The sequence below is a fragment of the Synchiropus splendidus genome, chromosome 7 (assembly GCF_027744825.2).
Source record: "Synchiropus splendidus isolate RoL2022-P1 chromosome 7, RoL_Sspl_1.0, whole genome shotgun sequence".
NCBI classification, from domain to species: Eukaryota; Metazoa; Chordata; class Actinopteri; order Syngnathiformes; family Callionymidae; genus Synchiropus; species Synchiropus splendidus.
In genome coordinates, this window is record NC_071340.1 from 8670782 (window position 1) to 8691194 (window position 20413).

The following is a 20413-nucleotide window of genomic DNA, read 5'->3' on the forward strand; positions in this document are numbered from 1 at the left end:
TGAGTGCGGATTGATTTGCATTTCCTCGCTCTTTTCTTTCACCATGTTTGTTTTTCTTCTATGCAAACATGTGTATATTCCGACATCTCTTTCCTCATCCCTGTGTCTCGCCAAGCACTTATCTCCAGCGACTCCCACAGAAAGAGCTTTGTTATATTTACAGCAAAAGCCCTGATACCACTTGCCCTAGTTTCTCCTCCTTCGTTTTCCACTAGTGTCACCCCTCACTCTTGTTTACCCCTCATGTGCGTGTGTTTTCTCATTTCTGTCCAGCCCTCCATCTCCACAGAGTCAATCATCTGTGCTCTCTCGACAGCACAAAAACTTTTATCAGCCGACTTTGTTACTCAAACACAATCATCTACTCCGACTACTGCTGCAGGCTGTTATCAAATCTGCTGGTAGTATTCATATAATAACTTGGATTTTTTTCCTTCTCTGCACTTTGTTGTTAAGTCGATCTGCGCGCTCCTTCCATTTGACTATCTTTAGCGTTCATTGGACCTGCCTGTTCTAGTCTTCCATATGAGGACTCACCGGTCATCATTTCAAGGTCACATGCATCTCTGATATTTCTTCAAGATATGTGAAGAGCCAAACAAAAAGACATACAAGACAAGAAAATGACTTGCTAATGTGATGCTAACATTTTAATTTCTGCCTGGGGCCATAACTGGCCCCTGAAAAGAGCCTTGTCTCCTAATCTTAGCCTTGTATTTTTGTTTTGTTTGTTTAATTGTTTTAATATTTTTACCATGTTGCACTTCTATTTATCCCTATAAAAGCTTTGCATTTTAATTCAGCCATAGCAGCCGTGCACAACTTCAGTGGTGTCGTGTTTTTGGAAGTCGGTATTAAGCAGTTCACATTCATAGACATTATTAACTTTTTTTTTTTTTTGGAGTGACAAATAGAAGATATCGGATCAGATCAAGGCTGCTGTGTCGGTATCGGGTGTGAAAAAATGGTATTAAACCATCTCTAGTTTTAATCATGTTTTTCAAAAAGGAATCTCTTTTTTTAACTTCATATTTTACGTCATTATTTTTTAATCCCGGTTAATGTTTACTGCTAACTCAATACACTGCTTATTTCTATATGAATCATGAATTAATTCCTTTGTATTAATTTTAATAATATTTACAAAATTTTCTTTGAATATTTTTTTCCTTAAAGTTTCATTCTCTCCTTTTCTGCCCCTTTTAATTTTCAGATACCTAATAAAACCACAATAAAAAAGCAGTTCTATGTGATCATCAGATCATGAGTGTGCAAGGAGACAGAGAGCAGCAACTTTTAAACAAGCCATTTCTCAAGCCCTATCATGGACATGGTAGTAGAAAAAGCCCCACATATTCACACCCAAATCTCCGCCTGCACTTGGCCTAGATTCCCCTCCCTCTGCTCTCAGGGAAGTGTCATCCCCACACTACTGTTTACCCCTGTGTGTGTTTTCTTCTCTCCGACTGGCCTCGCATCTCCATAGACGAAGTCCCTCAAGGCCCCCCGAGTCCTATTCACCAATCGGTGCCGTCGCAGCAGCATAATAACTTTAATCGGTCGTCTTCTCCGCGCTCCCAGCACTTCATTATAACTTCCTGTGCAGGAACTTGTGATTCCAGCTTTAATTGAGCTCACGCCGATTCCCTCTTTTGATGAGATGAAAAGAGAGAAATGAGGGAGGAAAGTTACGCCAGGAACTGAGCAGCAACGGCAGAAAGAGACAGAAACAACCAACCAAAGAGTGTTGGCCGGCCTGCACGGCGCGCCAGTAATAGACGTCACCTTTGCTTTTAAAATAGTTAATCTCCTCCTGGAGGGACAATGACTGCTCTAAGTCCTCGCATCTCTCCCTCACTCTTCTCTAAGTCCCTCCCCTGAGTTAAAACCCTCTGAGGCACATTGCTGGGATTAGCTTGCTTGTTGTTCCATCTCACCAGCACTACACACCAGATTTTACGGCTGTAAATGTAACTCAAACCAAGTGCCACAGAGTCCAGGATTTATCTGTAAAACAAGATGCATTTACAGTTTCAGAAAAACTCTTGGTCTCACTTTTATCTACGACAGAAACTACTTGTCTGTTTCCAACCTTTGGTTCACAACAGTGTCATGAATGGTTTTCAATCGCAACCAGAGCTCTTTGGAAAGATCCCAGATAATAATAATGTCAGCGAACCCTCTTCTGAAAATGTGACACAGCTGCTCCTTCATCTTCAACCGTGTTTCATGTGGGACTGGTTTTCCACAACCACGTACGTCTGCTGTCAGCAGATGCTCTCAACTTGGGTTTGTCCTCTCCCCTCTAGGTTCTGCTCCATGGTTTCCTCCCAGCAAGACAAACTAGGAAAACCTTCTGAAGGCGACCACTCGAAGGAGATGACCACACTACCTCAACGGATGCACCTCATCCAAGCTTAGCAACAGCCTTGGCATTCATGAAACCCACTTCAGCTGCTTGTATGTACAGGTAATTGCTTATGTATTTAGTCCTTCTTGGATTTCCAATAGGAACGCTGGTTCCGTCTGATAATCCAAATGCATTTGCAGTGTGTCAGTGTGTCAGTGGATGGCTGTCTATATGCACCTGTCAGTGTGCCCCCTCTTCTTGCCCTATGCTGCAAGGATCGGCTTCCCAGGAATAACACATTTGCCACCATGGTCTGGACATGATCTTTCTGGAAACAGACTGCCAGGTCTTTAAGATTCGGAGCAATGACATTCTGAAATTCACAAATATTAATGTCTTGACTGTCCCATCAGAATGAAATTGGTTACCCAAATGTTGGTTTATGAAACTTCCTCAGTAAATGGCGTCTGAGCCTGTCTTCCTTGTCTCAGTAAACTTGGCCCGTCTGACCTCCGTCCTCACTCTACCTTCCTCCTGTAGTGAGTCAGTGTGTGGCCCGGTGGCATGTTTGCAGCACGAGAGGATTAGCTTGTGTTCTCCTGTTCATCCGCCGCTCTCATCTGCCTGTCGACTGAGGTGCAGCCGAGCAGAGCAGAAAGGACAGCTTGCTCCAGTCTTGAGTCCTTGGTTCCGTTGCTTGGATTTGCTCCTCAACATGACTTTAAATGAAAGCTTTTACTCTGATTAAAGGCAGGTGGCGCTGACAAATAAAATTAGATATTTATACGGCTAGTATTTAAAAGCTTCCAGCATGAAGAACGAGGTAACTGTCCTTACTAATCGACTTGTTTCGGGACTTGTTTCGTCCGTTATCCTTGTTCAGAAGAATCAGAATCAGATATATTGCCCTGGTCAGTGGGGATCCCACTAACTAGGAAAGTGCTTTGGAAAACATGCAATAATAAAATAAAATAAAATAAAATAAAGCACTCATCACAAATACATCAATCTGACGGCCAAATGGAAGACGCTCCTCCAGTGTAACACTGTAGAAGTAGATGCAGATGCAAGTTCTCAGGTCACTGCCAGGATTGATCTCTGAGACGACATGAAAACATGAATTATTCACCCGCTCATTTGTTATTGGTTGAGTGAATAACCAGAGGCTTAAGGTGAGAGGATGTCAATATTTGATGATTTGTTTTTGGGGTTAAAAACCTGCAAGCATTAGAATGTCTAATTATGCCTGAAAAAATAGATTTATACTTCAACTTCACAGAAGAAAATGAATGAAATATGAAAATAAAAAGTTGCATATTAGAAGTTTGTTTTTATTGTCAAATGGTTGGACTTCATTTTCGCCCCAAAACTTAAGCACTCAGCACACACACTGACAAATAAATCATTTGAAACATTTTCTTTTCAACAAAATGCATCACAAAACAATCAACCAAATGGTCCAGACAACAATTTAGTGAACCTTTCCTGCGCCCACAGTACCAAGTAGCCATCAGAGACCAGCTGCTCATGAAGTTCTTTATGGACGACTGACTAGCTTCAGCTGACGTTCTGTATCTGCTGTATTTTTTCTACTCTCCTTTTTTAAATTTTCAAGAAATGTGCACCAACCATTGACGCACGAAGCACAGGGAGCACTGGTGGCAAAGAAGGATGAAGACGGTGGCAGGTGGTGATTAGAAGTGTGCGACAGACATACAGCAACATAAAGTCCTGTTTGGTCCATGTTTACTGGAAACCAGACCCAAAAGTGAAACCGCCAGGAAGAAATGAAACAAAGCGTTTCCCTTTTTTTTAAATTGATGAAGCCGAAGCCAGTTCCAGAGTGTGTATGCTGCAAACTAGACGAGCAGTTACTGGCAGTTTGGCAGACAATTCTCAATGTATGGAATGTTTACGGCCCCTAAAATGGAGACCCACTTTATGGCTAGTGAAAGAAATCAGAGCATGTATCAAATACGGCAAGCTCTTGCTTTCCCTCCAGCTCAAATAATTAGTCTGCTGAAAGGCTCACGCTGAGAACGATGCTTTTTTTTCACCCCAAAAAACTGATTTTCATAATTTGTGAATCCAACTTTCAGTTTTGACTATAAAAAAACATGAGCCAGAAGCTTTTGCGTCTTGAACCGATTAGCAGCGACATGAGGATCTCGGTCCTTTTAAAGAGGAAAGGAACTCAAGCTGTGAACTAATCTGAGATCTGAATTAGTTCTGTGCTGTCTAGGGTTAAATCTCAAATCAGTTGTATATTTAATTATCTTATTGTTGCGTTATCCCTGTTTTACAGATTTAGCCTGAGATTCAGAGTCAGAGATGCTAATCCACAGATCCTCCTTTTACAAAGGGACGATCCGTGCATCTGCTCTTCATCTTATTATTCAATTACACAAAGACAAAGTTTGCATTTTAAGTCGTGGTCTAATCTGTGGTTTGAAAAAGCACCGTGTTTTAGACGCTGGCTGATTCTTGAGGTCCTAATGGGAAAAGCAGGCAGCCTCAATCTGCTGAAGTGCTGCCGCTAAGCCATCTGATAGTAGACTCTTGCGTCAGCATCGACAAACCTGCTCTCTCCAATGCGCGGCATTCTTAAGCAAAAAAAAAATGCATGACAGTGGAATTAAATGCACAAACAGTTAAAAGGTTTATGTTACCGGATCAACAACCTGATCCGCTTATGTGTTTAGGGGCCTTGATTCTTGTCAGTAGAGCACAGATTTTGTGTTGGGCGGGCACTGCTGGAACTCCTTTCTCAGTATGGTTTTGTTTCCAAATGCACTGCTAATGCTGATGACATCAAATGATAAATCACTAGTAAAGCGAAAAATCTGAATTTGGAGAAGACTAAGCGTTAGTGTTTTTTGTTTTCTCACAATGTCAAATCTCGAATTTAACTTTCCAGTTTAATAGCTGACGTTTATAATCACTGCTTTCTTACAACACATGCTGTTTTTTCGCCACGACATCAATATGCACTGTAGGTAGGGAAGTAACGAAAACTGTGGTTCGCTACTGTCCCCAGTTTTAAAGCTTTGGTGCTGTACATTTTGGGTGCCATTAAAACCTTTAGAATCTTTTTAGAATTTCTGTATTTACTTCTAAGTGCAGCATCAACTAGTGTCTCTTTTTAAATAACAGTATACATTGAAGAATTATAAAAAAAAAAAACATTTTTGAATAATGCTCAAAATTCAATGTTGTCAAACATTTGGAAGCAAATATCCCGGGTTGGACTGGTGGCCTTTCTGCATGTTCTCCCTGTGTGCGCGTGGGTTTTCTCCGGGTACTCCGGTTTCCTCCCCACAGCTCAAAGAGATGCTCGCTAGGTTTAATTGGACACTCTAAAATTGCCTATCGGTGTGTGTGTGCCCTGTGATGGACTGGCGACCGATCCAGGGTGAAATCCCGCCTCTCGCCCAATGACCGTGGGGATCGGCTCCAGCACCCCCAGCAACCGTGACCAGAACTTAGCGGTGGATTCCTGTGCGCCCATTAAATCTGGAAATGTGAACATGAACATGCTACGCTATTTTGTGAGGCTTCGAATGTCAACAGATACATCATTGATCCATGCCTCACAAAACAACCTGCTAGATTACGTGCTCTTCCCATCGGAAGTCTCCAGTCAGAGGACACATCACTGCGGACCTTCCTGCTCCAGTTGTTCATTTGTTGTGGCTGCAATGCTGTTAGCAGACTGTCATGTATCTGCATTGTGGACAGTATGTCAATACATATGAAACCACTTTAGTTCTGCATGTACTCTACATTGGCGTGTACTAGGCTCCATCCGAACATGTGTACTGTTACTCTCCTAATTGTAGGTGACAAGGTTAATTTTAAATAAGTATTCCAGTAAAACTGAAGTCATCTATTATTCTCTTACAGGCCACCTAATATTACTGGCCAGATTTGGCCCCCAGATTGGCCCCCAAGCCTCAGGTTTCATGTAAAGGATGCTGGTCTGGGCGTTCACACATGGTTGAGAACACAGTTTCATCATCACCTCCACCACTTATGATGCGTTGCTGCAGTTGAAGCTTCGAAGCTTTGTTTGGGCCCTCCGCAGTGCCATGTTGGTGTCTTGGATCGTCCCAAATGCACCATCGACATGAAGAGCTTGTTGGTCTGGTTGTCAGGGAAAAAAAGCCCCTCTATTGCGATTTCTATACATAAAACGGTCTCTTCAGTCCCTCAATTATCTGGTTGATGTGATCAGAACAAGCTCTGTACGTCCCTATTTCACTCCTTGAAAGATGGGCTCACATTTGCAGGAAAACCAGGGATTAGAAATGGTATTTTCTTTTGGCTTGGGGGGTTTGGACCCCTGGGGCTCATCAAGCGAAGACAGAATCGGGGATATAGGAAGAGAAAAGGAGCCTTGTCTCTGGTCAGTGGCGCAGCTGAGGCTCAGATGTTGTGGTGGTGTTAAACCCCAGGCAGCCCTCGTGCCTCGGTTTGTCTCCACCTCCATTAAGTTGATTGTCATTATTCAGAGTCATTAATCACATTCCCTCCCAGAATATAATCTCCCTGTCAATCTGATTCCAGGTCAAAGAAGGACGGCTCTGAAAACCCAAGGTAGGGACGAATGAGGTAGAAGGTGGATTATGGCTCCCTTGTTGTCGACTGAACAACCACAATCGCGGCCTTTTTTTACGATTGCTCCCTTCCTTTTGTATCTGTTTGGCAAGTGGAGCCAGAGTTGTGTTTGTCCGCCGAGCCAGATGGACGTGAGCGGGACGGAGACACACACAAAGGAGGCTGATGATGATGAATTAGTTTGACAGGGACAATCAGGATGAAATGTTAATTCAATGTGCCAGAGGAGGAAGTCACAGCCAGACTACGTCCTGCTGAAGGGAATTTCAGATGGACGCAAGCAGAGAAGCGACCAACATTTAAAAGCTTGTGCACATTCGGAGCCGCAAACAATTTCAGTAGGGAAGCAGCTGGGGGTCGCTCATGTGTGGACTCCCATTCAGACTCGGAGCGTTGTGCGCTGCCGTCTTTTGAATGGAAATGCACAATGCTGTTTTCAACTTAAATTCTCTTGAAACATGTCTGTGTGTTGGGATGATGATGGCTTGTATTGTGTGTCTCAGATTGACAATACGAATTAAAATAACACAACCATGTGCCAGTGTGACAGATTGATGCTTCCTCTCCCCTGGAAATGTGTTCAATCGTGTATTTTGGCTCTTTGAATTTTAATAATTGCTCAAATGAATAACAGTAAATGATAATAGGATTGTGCTTTTGTTCTGGCTCTTGTCGACTAGTGGTTGGAATAAAACAGTAGCTCAGTGGGTTGTGTGGACGGTGTCTTGCGTCTAGTTCACTTCAGGTGAGATGCATGGGTCATTTGCAAAAGACAGACATGAAATCAAATGTTTTATCTATATTGTACTTGTTGTTATAGTCAACCTGACGCAGTAGTGTTCGTGCGCCATCCAAGACACTTGCCTTGAGTTGGAGTGGAAGGCAATGAAAAGCAGGCTAGCTCTAAAGCGCCAAAGCTGGAGTCGTGTCATTTGTGTCGGCCTTGAGCATGACTGAAGCCATTGTAGCCTGGGGGATGCTCCGGCCTTGAGCTGATGATGACGTGACTCTTCGGTAACCACCTTTAATATCAAAACAGTTCAACGTTCATCTGTCAAAACATCCATTTCATGAAAGAAGACAATTACGACTACAAGACTGAAGAGAAAAAAAAAGAATGCTGTGTAATTGAAGCGGCGTTCGTGATTGGAGGTTTGTCAGGTTAATAACAGGATGTGCTTTCCTGAAAAGGCAAAAACCTTTTAAACAGCAAATTATCGTCCAAAATTGTGAATTTGCTTTTGTCAACTGTCAAAATAATTTGTTAGTAATGGCAGATAATAATACTCTGTATGTTAGTGTGTATATTATTTCACCCTTCTATTAGTGTCATAAGTGAATTCTGGCTACATGAGTTGATAGTATCTGTTAGACACCCAAAATCTCATTTTAACAAGAACCATTTGGATGCTTCATGTGTTAAGGGGAAAAAAATGACGATTTTTATGGTCAACTTATCACTGACTACTTTAACATCTAGTCGACTTGTCTGCAAATGATATGCATGGGTTGATGAACACGGCAACATGTTGGATTGTAGTGTTGTAAATGGCAAGTAAAAAATGGAAAGAAAAAATGCTGTAAACACTTAAATATCACAATGAGTCCTGAAAGGATTGTGTGGCAAATCACTTCATTCTTGAATAGATCCATTGTGAAATGTTCCCAAACTTAAATTAGTTTTGGGTCACGCTGGTCCCGGTGCCTCAGTCCTTTCTTCTGTAACCATGGATTGAGCTATCTTGCACATACGCGGAAAAGACAGCCATGACTTCCTGAATCATCGAGGTCGTAGATGACAAGTTCAGTTGTGGATTATAGCTGACAAGTTGTTCATCCCTTGCTCTGACCACACCACCCTTTGTTCTGATTAGTCGCAGGTGAAAAGTCAAAAGTCAGAGTACGACACAAGCAAATTATAACCAAAACAATAACGGTGTATATGCTATTTTAAACAGGACGTTTTAAGGAAAGAAAAGTGACCAGATCATCACTGCCACTTTTCAGTGATGGAAGAGGTGATGGGGCGAAGTAGGTGGCTGATATTATTCAAATATTTAGTGATATCATGACCTGTAGTGGAAGAAACTGGAGGAGGGTCACGGTGGCTGGGAGCTCTTAAATGTAACATAGTTCGGTCAACGGCTTTGTCATTATCATTTTACATGCATGTTGAGGCGCCTAAGACCCAAAACACCAGAGAAAGTGTTATCCAAAGGCACCAACCTGGTCGTCTCCTTCTCTGATCTCTCCCACTCATTCATGTTCATAGGTATTGCACAGACTCTACTGGTGCTCTCAGCGTGTGTATACACTACTCTATCATTTGTGAGCAGAAGCAGAGTCACCTTGGAAGCCCCCTCAACTAAACTACCCAAATCCGAAATGATCCGATGATAAAGAGTGATGTTCTCTCTATGCAGTCATTCCTCAGTAATCGGACGACTCCCTCAGTACCCCCCATAAATGCTTCCTGGAGACTTCTGGTTCAGGGAATAGCTGGACTTTCTTTTCAGCTTTGATTGAGAAGAAACCGTAATTTTGGCTTTATCCCTGCGAGTGGGCTTGACAGGCCGCTGTCCCGCTCTGTCTGGGCTGTGCAGAGCCGCAGGTAGACGCTCACCCACGCCTCTGTGACTGACACCAGAGACGGAGTGCGCAGGACCCGGCTGCCCATCTCCTCCTCACACGTCCATCATTCATTATCACTCGGACGCTGAATAAAAGAACTGCTTGATCTTTCCTTTTATCCTTCCTCTCCCTCGGCCCCTTGGCTGACGACAAGTCATAAAAGCAGAACCTTGAGAGTTGCTTGTGTGGGAAAACGGTGAGGGGTTACGAGGTTGAGATGAAAGGTTTTCAGGAGAAGCCCCTGAGGTCCATACAGTAGCTGAAGTAAAAGCCTCCTCGACCGTCCAGAACACAAAGACGCACAAAACGTATTCATGAGTTGTGAGCGTGCTGTTAAAAGCTTCATCTCTGGAGTGGAAAAACATTCACTGAGGTGAGGTGTGAAACTAGAGAAAAGAGATTACAAACGATCGCCTCCTTCAACTCTACGATGGCGAGATATCAGGTTTGCGCTGCTGCATTGTTCGCAAGTTTTATTCTATTTCAGTGTTGGTTTGTGTCATGAAAACCATCCAGTTGTATTGGGCATGATTGTATTTTAGCTGAAACACAATATGCCATTCACTTTGATATACCTGCACGGGCTTTTCAGGCTTCACCCACGCGCTTGGAATGGTATTTCACAGCACAGAATACTTTGGTAACCTAATATTGAAAACACTTTTGTTGTTTGCCCCTTTGAAGTCATAGCTTATAGTCTCTTTGAGTTTTCTTATTTATGTCTCCCGTTAAAAACATACATTTCCTTCTTGTATCACGAAGCAAATCCAGAAAAATAACAATATGTTGTGGACTAAATGCTGTTTTGATGGCCCCAGCTATTAAAGTTGACAGACTTTCCTGGAGGGTCAGTTTCTCTATTCATATCTTTAGGGGCATTTTATAACAGCATTTAACATAGAGCCACAATGTTGGGTGAGTTTAAGACATCTGAAACATCTGAGTCTCAGATGTATGATTATTCAATTAACCACGCAAAGCTAAGGCTTGTTTACCTTGGAAACTGTTTGGTTTTTGATGAGGAGTGTGAAAAGTGAATCCAATACGTCCTTTGGTCTCAGAACAAATTGTCATTTGCTGCCCACACGTCTTCTCTTGACAATGAGCGCTAACATGCTTCTGAAATTGCATTACCGATTCAGGGTTATTTAAGAGGAATGAAAAATGTCATGTTACATTTATGATTCATCTCAGATATACTTGTGCTTTGTGATGAACAAGGTTATTTAAAGCAGCACAGCTTTTATTATTTGCAACTCAATTGAGCGTGTTTGGTGGATTAGTTCTCTTATTGAGTGGATATCATTTTTTCATTTTCGGTCGTTCTTATTTCCCATGATACATTTAGACTCAGTCCAAACTGCAGAACTCACTCAACTATGCCATTTCTGGAGGCTGTCTTACGCGTCTGTCTTGCAAGGAAGGATTAAAGTTTCTAATTTAAGTTGAACACCGCTCTTCCACATCTAGAAATGCTGGTTGTTGTGGGTCTGACATTTAGGATGCCTCTTGGTGAGCGAGCATGGGCTGATGCCCATAACTTGTTGGAGATGCTGACCATTGCCTTAGTTCGGCTGAGAAACACATTAGTCTGACTACAACAGAGGAATTCAAATTCAGATCGCAAGAAACTTGAATTGAACTTGAACTTGAGTTTAAGGACATGACACTGTCCTCATAGAACTGTTCGAAAGGTTGCTAATCCTGCAGATCCCAATGGAATAAAGCATGAATCTGTTGTGTGAATGTTTAACAGAGACATTAAAACTAAAAACCAGGTTAGATATGGTTCTGATTTCGACCCGGAATTGCCATTTCCCATTCGGTGTATCAAGCTTTTCTCAACCTGACACGGAGGAGGATTCTGGGAAGTGGGCGATAAGTGTTGGAAAATAGATGTAGACAGATGCATAGACAATATGATACCAAATCAGTGTGGCAAAAGAAGAAAAAATAAAGTGTTTCAGTCTAGTTTTCTCTTATGCGGCGTCATTTCAAAATGCAGGCCGGGAGGCTCTAATAGGAAGCACAGACATAGTTTGACTTCAAGTGAGTGGAATGGTAAATGGAGACAAAGCTGTATTTAAAATGGGATTTGCAATGTTGTACCAGCACATTGCAACTTACTTCTGCTAGGTTTCCAGCCAACTGACAGCGAAGAATTTGTGCATTCAAATGTTATATTTGTTGTTCCCTCAAGACATGGAGATGGAAACGCCGACTTCTAAAATAATCCAGTCGCTCTTTCAACCGGTGTCTTTTCCTAGAATGCAGCATAACCGAGTTTGAGTCCGTCTCCGTTTCGAGACCCCACAGGGGAAATTTACAGCGGTGATGTATGGCCGGAGCTGCCAAATTAATGCAACATTTCCATTAGAAGAATTGCGTGACACAGTCAATTTGAGATGTTAGGGATCACAAAGGCGCGTGACACAGCAGAGAAAATTACATATTGGACAACCGTCAACTTCTGTTCAGAAAGTCGGGGAATGAGCGAGTGACGTAAGCGACGGGCGCTGTCATGCGACAATAAAATTTTACACAGTTCCGTTCTCCTTGTTTTATGAGACTTTAAGGGAGATCATTTGTGTATAAGTTTATACGTTCCATCGCCTAGCTTACCGTGTCATTTTGTGGTTCCTCCATTTGTCGACATAACTACCGCAGAATTATAGATCAAGTGGCAAAACGCTTAAAAACACACATTAAAGCTCTTTCTTAATCACATAATATTATATCACACAGTGTCCTGAACATGCGCAGCTATGTATTTGTAGTTGTCAAACATCATTATATTCATAATTAGCATGTGTACATTTACCCCCGTCTGCGAGAGGAGCAAAACTGCTGCATTACATCATTTACAGTCAGCTACAACCGGGCCAACACCAGGGAAATTGAATTTATTTCAGTCGGCGCTGCTCGCATTACATTTTTAAGTCGACTCACTTTTAGCCGGAGGCTTTAGTGATGCGTAAATGAACTTATGGAGACGAGGAGCAGCTTCTCACTATTGATTTTGTGGTCTCATTATAAAGAAAGCACGTCCCCCGTGGCACAGTTTATTCAACTTGTTAAGTGAATCTGGCATTCAGTGATTGTTATTACCCCGGACTCGCTTGCATTTGCTCATCGGCAAATTTATGTGACATTAAAAACATGGCGCTGCCTGAAATTAACCAACATAAGACCCTTACGAAAATATAAACTAATTAAAACCAAGTTTGAATTATGCATCATAAAAACCACAAGAATGCAAAGGGCAAATGTTATTTAGTCCCTTCATTATTGTTGTTGTAAAAGTACTATTTATTTCTTGTAATAATCTTGGACTGTTTCGGATTATGTCGTCCGGTTGTTTATCAAAATTATTCCAACCATTTTACAGCTTTGAGATTTCAGAATGTGACAAGCTGTGTCTTGTTGTGTATTTAGTTTTGATCCTTATTATTTTGCTGGATTACGAACAAAATGAATTCAACAAAATTGCTCTAAACTTGGGTTGTAGACGGATTTTTCTGTGATGTTTACAATGTGCGTAGTGAACTGAAGTCTTGGCTAATAATATTTTGCAGACAGAACCAAATTTTTGGGAGGTTGACCATGGTCCAATATTGGCTGTTCAGGCCTGTGGCTGGGCAAGACAATAATGAAACAATAAAATATAAATGAGTGAAGTGAAGCTAGAGGCTGGAAAGCCAGTTTCCTCTCACTGCTCTGTTTTTTAAGCCCTAATATCTGCTCCTACAGTGAAGCAGGACGAGCTGCAGGTCGATTCCTCAATGTAGATCATCTGTTCATCTATTGTTTGACTGGACTGCCGACACCAATTATAGCACTAGATGCCACTGAATTGAACCTCTCGAGGCGTTTCACTGTACACTGACGGTTATCTTACAGCTCCCTCTTGCAGACATAATAGTCTCCAGCTTTGTTCTTATACACACAACGATGTTGAATTGCACTCATTGGCTTGGCGCTAATGAGGTTAAAAAGCCAATACGTTGGTTTCTCAAAGGATTATAAGCTTCACTTCACGTTGCTGATTCTTATCATTTCTTATATGCTTAATCTGATTTTCTTCTTTCTCACTAAATAGCTGGCACTCTCATCCCATGTCATTGGATTTAAGAATGAATTCCAACAAACCATGATTTCCAACAAACACATTTCAAAGTGCGTTCTTGACTGAACAGATGCATGTGATGCACAGGACTGGTGTTACCCACCAATGTCTATGGTTGTCTGAACCTTCAAGGGTCTTTAAGGCCCAGTTATGCTCCTGAAACGTACCAGAATGCATCTGTCCATTCCAAAAATCTCAAGCCTCCATGCGTGCTTTACATTGGCATTGCAGTTCTCGATATGTCCCCCGGGGGGCAGCTCTAAGTCCAAGGTTTATGACCACTACAAACACAAAAACTAACATGGCGACTATGGAATAAGTATTGATAACATACCCCTTGCACAAAAGAGGAAAACGGAGGCTGCTCTGTAGATGGCGGTGATCGGTGCGGCCGATAAATATATCGCGACTGGAGGACAAAGAATTTCCACCATAGTTATGTCTGCTTGTCTCATTAGAGACATACATATCGGGTAGCAACAGCAACACTGCCCCCACAGTTTCTGGTGGTTCTGCTCCGTTTGGCCCGTACTATACTTGCGGAAATATGGACGGATCGATCCTGCAATACGGATAGAAAGCTCCGCCCCATCCAGATCTGTTTGTAATGTGGAGCCTTTATGGTGCTCCGACAAAATGTTGGTAATATTGCACCAAATGTATTAGTGTGGATGATGTTTTTAGTTTCCACGTTTCACATATTCTTGCTCTTCCTGTATTTGTATGTTTCTTTCAGCAATGTTCTTGTCTGGGCTTGGCAGTCCTGCTCATTAGTTCAGTGCTGGATGCTCGTAGCGTTGCTTCTCAATGTGGTCAGGGGAGATAACAGCGTTCAGACTGGATCCCTCTATGCATTTGCAATACAATATCTATGTGGCGGTTGTCTGTGAATGTGACCGGCGAAAGCAGCGGGATAGAATGTCCTGGTTTATCTGAGACTCATAATGCCAGTGGATATGATGCACTAACAGCAAACAAGATACGTATCAGCTAAACAATACCACAGGCTCACACTGAATGTAATTTAATTTCACTCATTTTATCCACCATTATAAAAAAAAAAAAAATGTGGTTTCTGTCATGGAGGGAAATTGAGAGATGAGTCAGCAAGATGGGAGTCTTTACTGAATACGAAGACAAATTTATAGCCGTAAAGGGAAGAGAAAAAAATGACTTGCAGAACATGTTAGTTTAAACTACGTCAACATGAAGAGGCAGAGATGTAATAAAGGAGTCTGGGCTGGGATGTGTGTGTGTGTGTGTGTGTGTGTGTGTGAGCTCCGTACCAGGACTCATGGCAACCGCATTACCTTAATAGAGATTAGCATCATGCTCGGCCCGATCTGATTGGGCGGCGACTGTGGATCGGAACACCAGCTAGCCAGTTATCAGCAGGGACACAGGCTGAGACACTCGCCGTAATGGGACATGCATCAAACCAAACTGGAAGCAAAAATTCCATTAACTGAGCTGAAATTATCTACGAGATATTAAAACAGGAAATTAAACGGAGGAACATTTGCAGACCTTTTAAGGCACTACATCATTTGTAATGACTAAGCCTTACAACAAGATTGGCGAGGAAAGGCTTTTATCGCTTGTATTATGTGTGTCGTGACGCTGGTGAGGAGTAGGTGGACCAAAACACTCTATCAATGAGGTATGCAGAAATCATGCAGAAGGACTGCTTATTATAATAAATAAAATAATAAAAAATGTTAGCATTATTATTTTTATTTGCTTCTGTTTATTCTGTAAAATGGGTGATGGAGGTCTGGCGTGAATCGCAACATGGGTTTTGGACTGTGTGTGAGCAAAAACATTTGTTTTACTGTAAATGAGGCAAATAATTGAGGACAGACATGTGAGTCGAGATTTGTGGGGCTGGTGCTCTACCAGAACACTTTTTATTATATATTTTTATATATTATATTATTATATTGTTATTATTATTATTTTTGTAGTTGTTGGATTTCGAAGATTCTAAAAATTGCTGTAATAAAACACAAAGGCATGTGTCTTTTGTGGCAAAAATATTGCCCACGTCTATTCAACATCACTTGGTTGAAACTGTGGAGCGTATTTACATGCCATATCGGTGTGGAATAGTGGTCAGAGCACAACCCTGAGGCACCTCAAGATGCTGGTTTGCCTCAGGCCTTAGTCTTTAAAATTCAATTGGTTCTTCCCCTGAGCTAATACAAACTATCAAACAAAATAACATGGCCATTCGGTGTGCTTTTTAACATCCATATCCAAAAAGAAGGAGCACCACTCTGGCCGACGTGAGGGCAGGTGGGAGGGGCTGTGGTTCAGGGTGGGGAACAGTTCTCACAAGTAAATAAATAAAAAAATAAATCCCCCGTCAGACACATTTGGGGTGTGTGGACGAAAAACAGTTTAAGAATGAAGAAAAAAGTGTGTGGGTGGAGTGGGGCTGTGGAGAGTGGGTGGCAGAAGGTGCAGGGGGTCTCTCTCTATATACACGCATGTCCCTGGTTCAGGAGCCTCCTGGGGTGTGCTAGGGACTTGAGGAGGATAGGTACTGACACCAACAGACAGAACGGTTAGGATGGTGTCATATTCTGCTGTAGAATCTTCTGAAAATGAGCCAGCGATGTTTGTGCAGCCTGTGGACGGGGATAAGAAAACGCTGTTCCAAGACAGTTTGGTGTTTCGCCTCACATCTGGGTTGCTTTATAGCGATAATGACTGTGGAGTAGGAAGCTGGGGTGTCCAAGTGCCTAGTGTGGGTGTGGTCTTTGCTATTTCATGCTGATAGATTGATTAGGAGTAAGTCTCATTTTTATCAATAAATAACTTCAAACCAAGTTCATTCAGACTAAAAAAGAAAGAAATTGAAGCCCCACACAAAATTCATCAGTAAATCATCAATAAAAGTACAACTTCCTGCTGTTTGTAACCAAAACGAAAAATAACTTTATTTAAAACCCCAAAAAGATTCGAGAAAATTGTGACGAAAGCCACAAAGCAGCCTTCAAAAAGAGTCTAATTTATCTTGTGTCACATTTAAACACTTGTAGCTAGCGCCACATTTAAAGGATGAGTTGAGGCGGAACAATGGGACGCAGGTGCGTTCACTCCTCAGAAAAGCTCCAGGACGGCGTATGTACAAAGAAGCAGGATGCTGCGAGATGTGAGACCGTGCCAGATGGAGACGGCACAAAACCCCCATCACGCCTCTTCTGCAGTCCCTGCAGGCCGCCCTCTAATACCTGTGCCTGTTTTCCCAGTTTGTGGTGAGAGATAGAACACAGTGAAAAACAGCTGCGTGATTTAACAGGCGTATGCAGGAACAAAACCTCTGCGGCGTAAATAACCTATCTACAAGACGCCCTGAGATCTTCACGTGTGATGAAATAGCAAATCATAAAGCGGTTTGAAAAGACTTCTGTGAGCTTCATCTATGCATTGTAGCTCCGCATGTAAGCTAGCTCAAATTAACAGCAAGATAAAAAGTCTGTTCTGAGGAGCAGCTGATCAGACATCATTCCAGTCTTGCTCCATTTAGATGCAGCTTGATAAAGTCCTTCAAATATGTCTCAAGAATTCTCCCTCGATTTAAATGGCAGAACTGGGACACACTTAAAGAAGCCCTTTGTGCCGTTCTTGTGAACACTATTGGAAATTAGCGTCAACTTTTCTACTTCAGTAAAAGCGAAATAACAATGTGGGGATGTAACTCAGGAATAAAGAACGTGTGAGCGTTCCTTTGACGCTTCTGAACATTAATTGAGCACTGACACGGGTAAGTTCGAGATACATCCTCCTGTGGCTCGCAGTATTTGCTGGACCACGTACCACCTTTAATGAAAGGCGCTATCTCTGTTTTGCGTGAGTGTGCGGCTCACAATCTTTTGGCTTTAGCTAATGGAATTGCACAGTCAAGGGCAACTGTTATCTGAGTGAAGTTGCGTGATTGTGGGCAACTTTTCCCATCATATTTGAATCTGAATTAGCATATGGAGATTGAATAAATGCGAGTCGACAAATTCATAGTTAACAATCGTCATTTTCCTCTTCACCCTCTGGCGATTGAGTCCGTTGTGGATACGGACTCCCCTTCCTTTCTAATAAGCACTTAGCAAGCAGCTGCCGAATATTGACTTGGAGACTTTTCTCATTTACAGCTGGAGTCTGTCGAGGCGCCTGGGCTATATCCATCCAGCTCCCGCCACACAATATTCATCAGCGTCATTATTGATTTCCCCTTCTCCTTTATTTGTGGGAAAACTAAGAAAACCGACTCGTTCTACTCGTGTTCAAACAGTCTGTCAACTTCTGCTGTGACTGAACGAACCTGCCGCTTGGGTCTACGTAGCCTCGCTGGCGACGGAGTTTGAGACATGACGCGTACAAATCATTTCAAGATTTGGAGCTACTTGAATGGATTTCTCTGCGTCCTTGCTGACAGGTTGCTCATTGAGGACAGATGCCCGAGGAGCTGTTGGTGAATACCTACCTAGATGTTGGCTTCTACATTCAGCGTACCCTCAATTGGACACGCAGTCGCTAACATATTGTCTTTTCTCTAGCTTCAGGCAGCCTAATTTAAAGCTTGGCTCGCCTCCCTCTAAGCTCTCTAACATGACTAAGCATAGCTAAGAGTGGTTCAGCTCCACCTGGAGGAACCCCGCAGTCGGCCTTCATAGTCAGGCTCCAAATAAAATTGTGTGTGACAGATCCAACGCCCCATCGCCGCTCCACAGGACGCTGGTGCTTCAGTTATTCTATCATCCCTCTTCGTCTTTTACCCTCCAGAGCTAATGTGGCATTTAGCTCTCTGACATTCTAACATGTTTACTGCTATTTATTTTCTTCTGTTGCTCCGTGAACAGAGGTGACCCCAAGGGCAAGTGCAGGACACCGCTTATAAATAGCACCTGACCGAGCGACTCATCTTTACACTGGCCTCTGCTTTACCACGGCACTTTTTGTTTCAAAAAATATTTGAGTTAATTCTCAGTTTAATAACAGACAAATGATACCTAAACGCTTAATGTATGTACAGGCAAAAGGTAAGACTTTCTTGGAGAGTATTATTGGAGGAAGCCATTTATTTATCAAGGTTAGTTACCAATTAAAAAGCCTTTGGCAGAGATTCATTTCTATTCTATTCTTTTGAACTGGAGCCTTTAGTGGTCCTTCTGAATTAAATTAGAGGAAAATTTCCTCATAAACAGCGCCCCCTTCTTTATCTGTTTTCAAACTGTCCCGCTAGTGAACTTCGAATTGGCTCCATCCAAGAACATATTTTTGTTCAGGAAAAAAAAAAATTAAATATCAAAAGGTGAATCATCAACTCTCTCTGCTGCACCAAGGCACATTTTGAGACTTACGTCAGTTTATTTAACAAGATTAAAGAGTGTCTGGAGTGCAACACCAGAAGGTCCAGGTCACCGTTCCCTTCTGGGGCCTTGAAACGTGTGTTAAAATGACTCTCAGGATCATTGCATTATGGTTCATTTTCATGCTGTTGTTGCACATTCAGCACCAATGCTGAGTGAATAGACAAAATTTGTGTCACCCACGAGAGTTTAATAGGACAAGCAGGGCTGGTTTAGAGATCCAGCCAGACAGTCGCGTCAGACCCAGTAGATAATCAGATCAGAGACAGAGCCCGAAAAGGCCATGTGCTACCAAATATGTCCTTATCAGTGGCCATTTGCTCTGATTTGACCACACTGCTCGGTATCAGCTGCTCGCAGACTCATTGAGCCGCCCGGCCTGTTTCATGGTGGGTGGTGATTGACAGCCTTGGAAAAGGTTCTGATATTTAAATGTGCCACCTTTTTTTCTTTGTGGAGATCAAGCCTTTACGCTCTCCTCTTTTTGTGTGTCGCGTGTTGCGCTTTGTTGGTGAGTGTGCATCCGAACAGGGGATTGTTTTGATGCAATATTGAAAAATACAGAAAGAGCAAAAAAACAATCAGGGTTTAGAAAGAGAAGGCAGGTGGAGGGAATTACAGTCATGTGTAGGTGTGTTGTGCAGCCCTCAGCTTTTGCCATTTCAACTGTCTTTTCTACATGAAAATAACATTAGATGCCGAATAATTGTTTACCAATGACATTATGTCCACCTGCTGTATATTAGCGACATGACAACCATGACCATTGACTCTGTGGTCAACATTAGCGACCTTATGCTACACAAATAATTCCATGCATTTTCCTGCACTGCGCGCATAGAATACCGTTCCCAGTGAAGGTTACACCAGGCCAACTGCTATGCTTATTTATGGGCAACATGTTAGGTGAGATTGAAGTCAGGGTCCAAGCATTCGCAGGCAAACATTAGCCACAAATTTACCCTGACTTTATTTTCATTGTTTCTTATGTGTTCTCTAGTGAGCATCCATTGTTCCTGTTATCCATCGTAGCTACTCCCTATGAAAGCCTACACACTTTCTTCTTCTTGTCTTCGTGTCAGAGCTCTATACCATACATCCGTGAATAGGTTCTGATGCTTCAGAAGCACAAATTGAAGTCGTTTCAGGGCCTTTCCACCCGAAAGCTCCACGCAGGTCGAGTATTGGAAAGGCGCCACTCAAAATGGCTATTGAAACGACCCATTTCTAGAACCAGGTCCCAACATGAATGGATTTGAATACAAAGTTTCCACGTCGCCACAACCCAAACCTATTGAAGGGATGATGTTACACCCTGCT

At 42.4% G+C, this 20413-nt stretch overlaps 1 protein-coding gene across 5 annotated transcripts in view; it reads left to right on the forward strand.

The window, feature by feature from the left end:
- Positions 1-20413, forward strand: part of sema6a (sema domain, transmembrane domain (TM), and cytoplasmic domain, (semaphorin) 6A) — a 126230-nt gene that overhangs the window by 32302 nt on the left and 73515 nt on the right. For 3 of the 5 annotated variants that reach the window (XM_053871013.1, XM_053871017.1, XM_053871016.1), the window contains exon 2: positions 2310-2470. The gene's annotated coding sequence lies outside the window, so the exon portion shown is untranslated. Of the gene's footprint in view, positions 1-2309; positions 2471-6430; positions 6947-20413 lie in introns of those variants that run through there. The other 2 variants (XM_053871014.1, XM_053871015.1) reach the window with 2 other exon arrangements.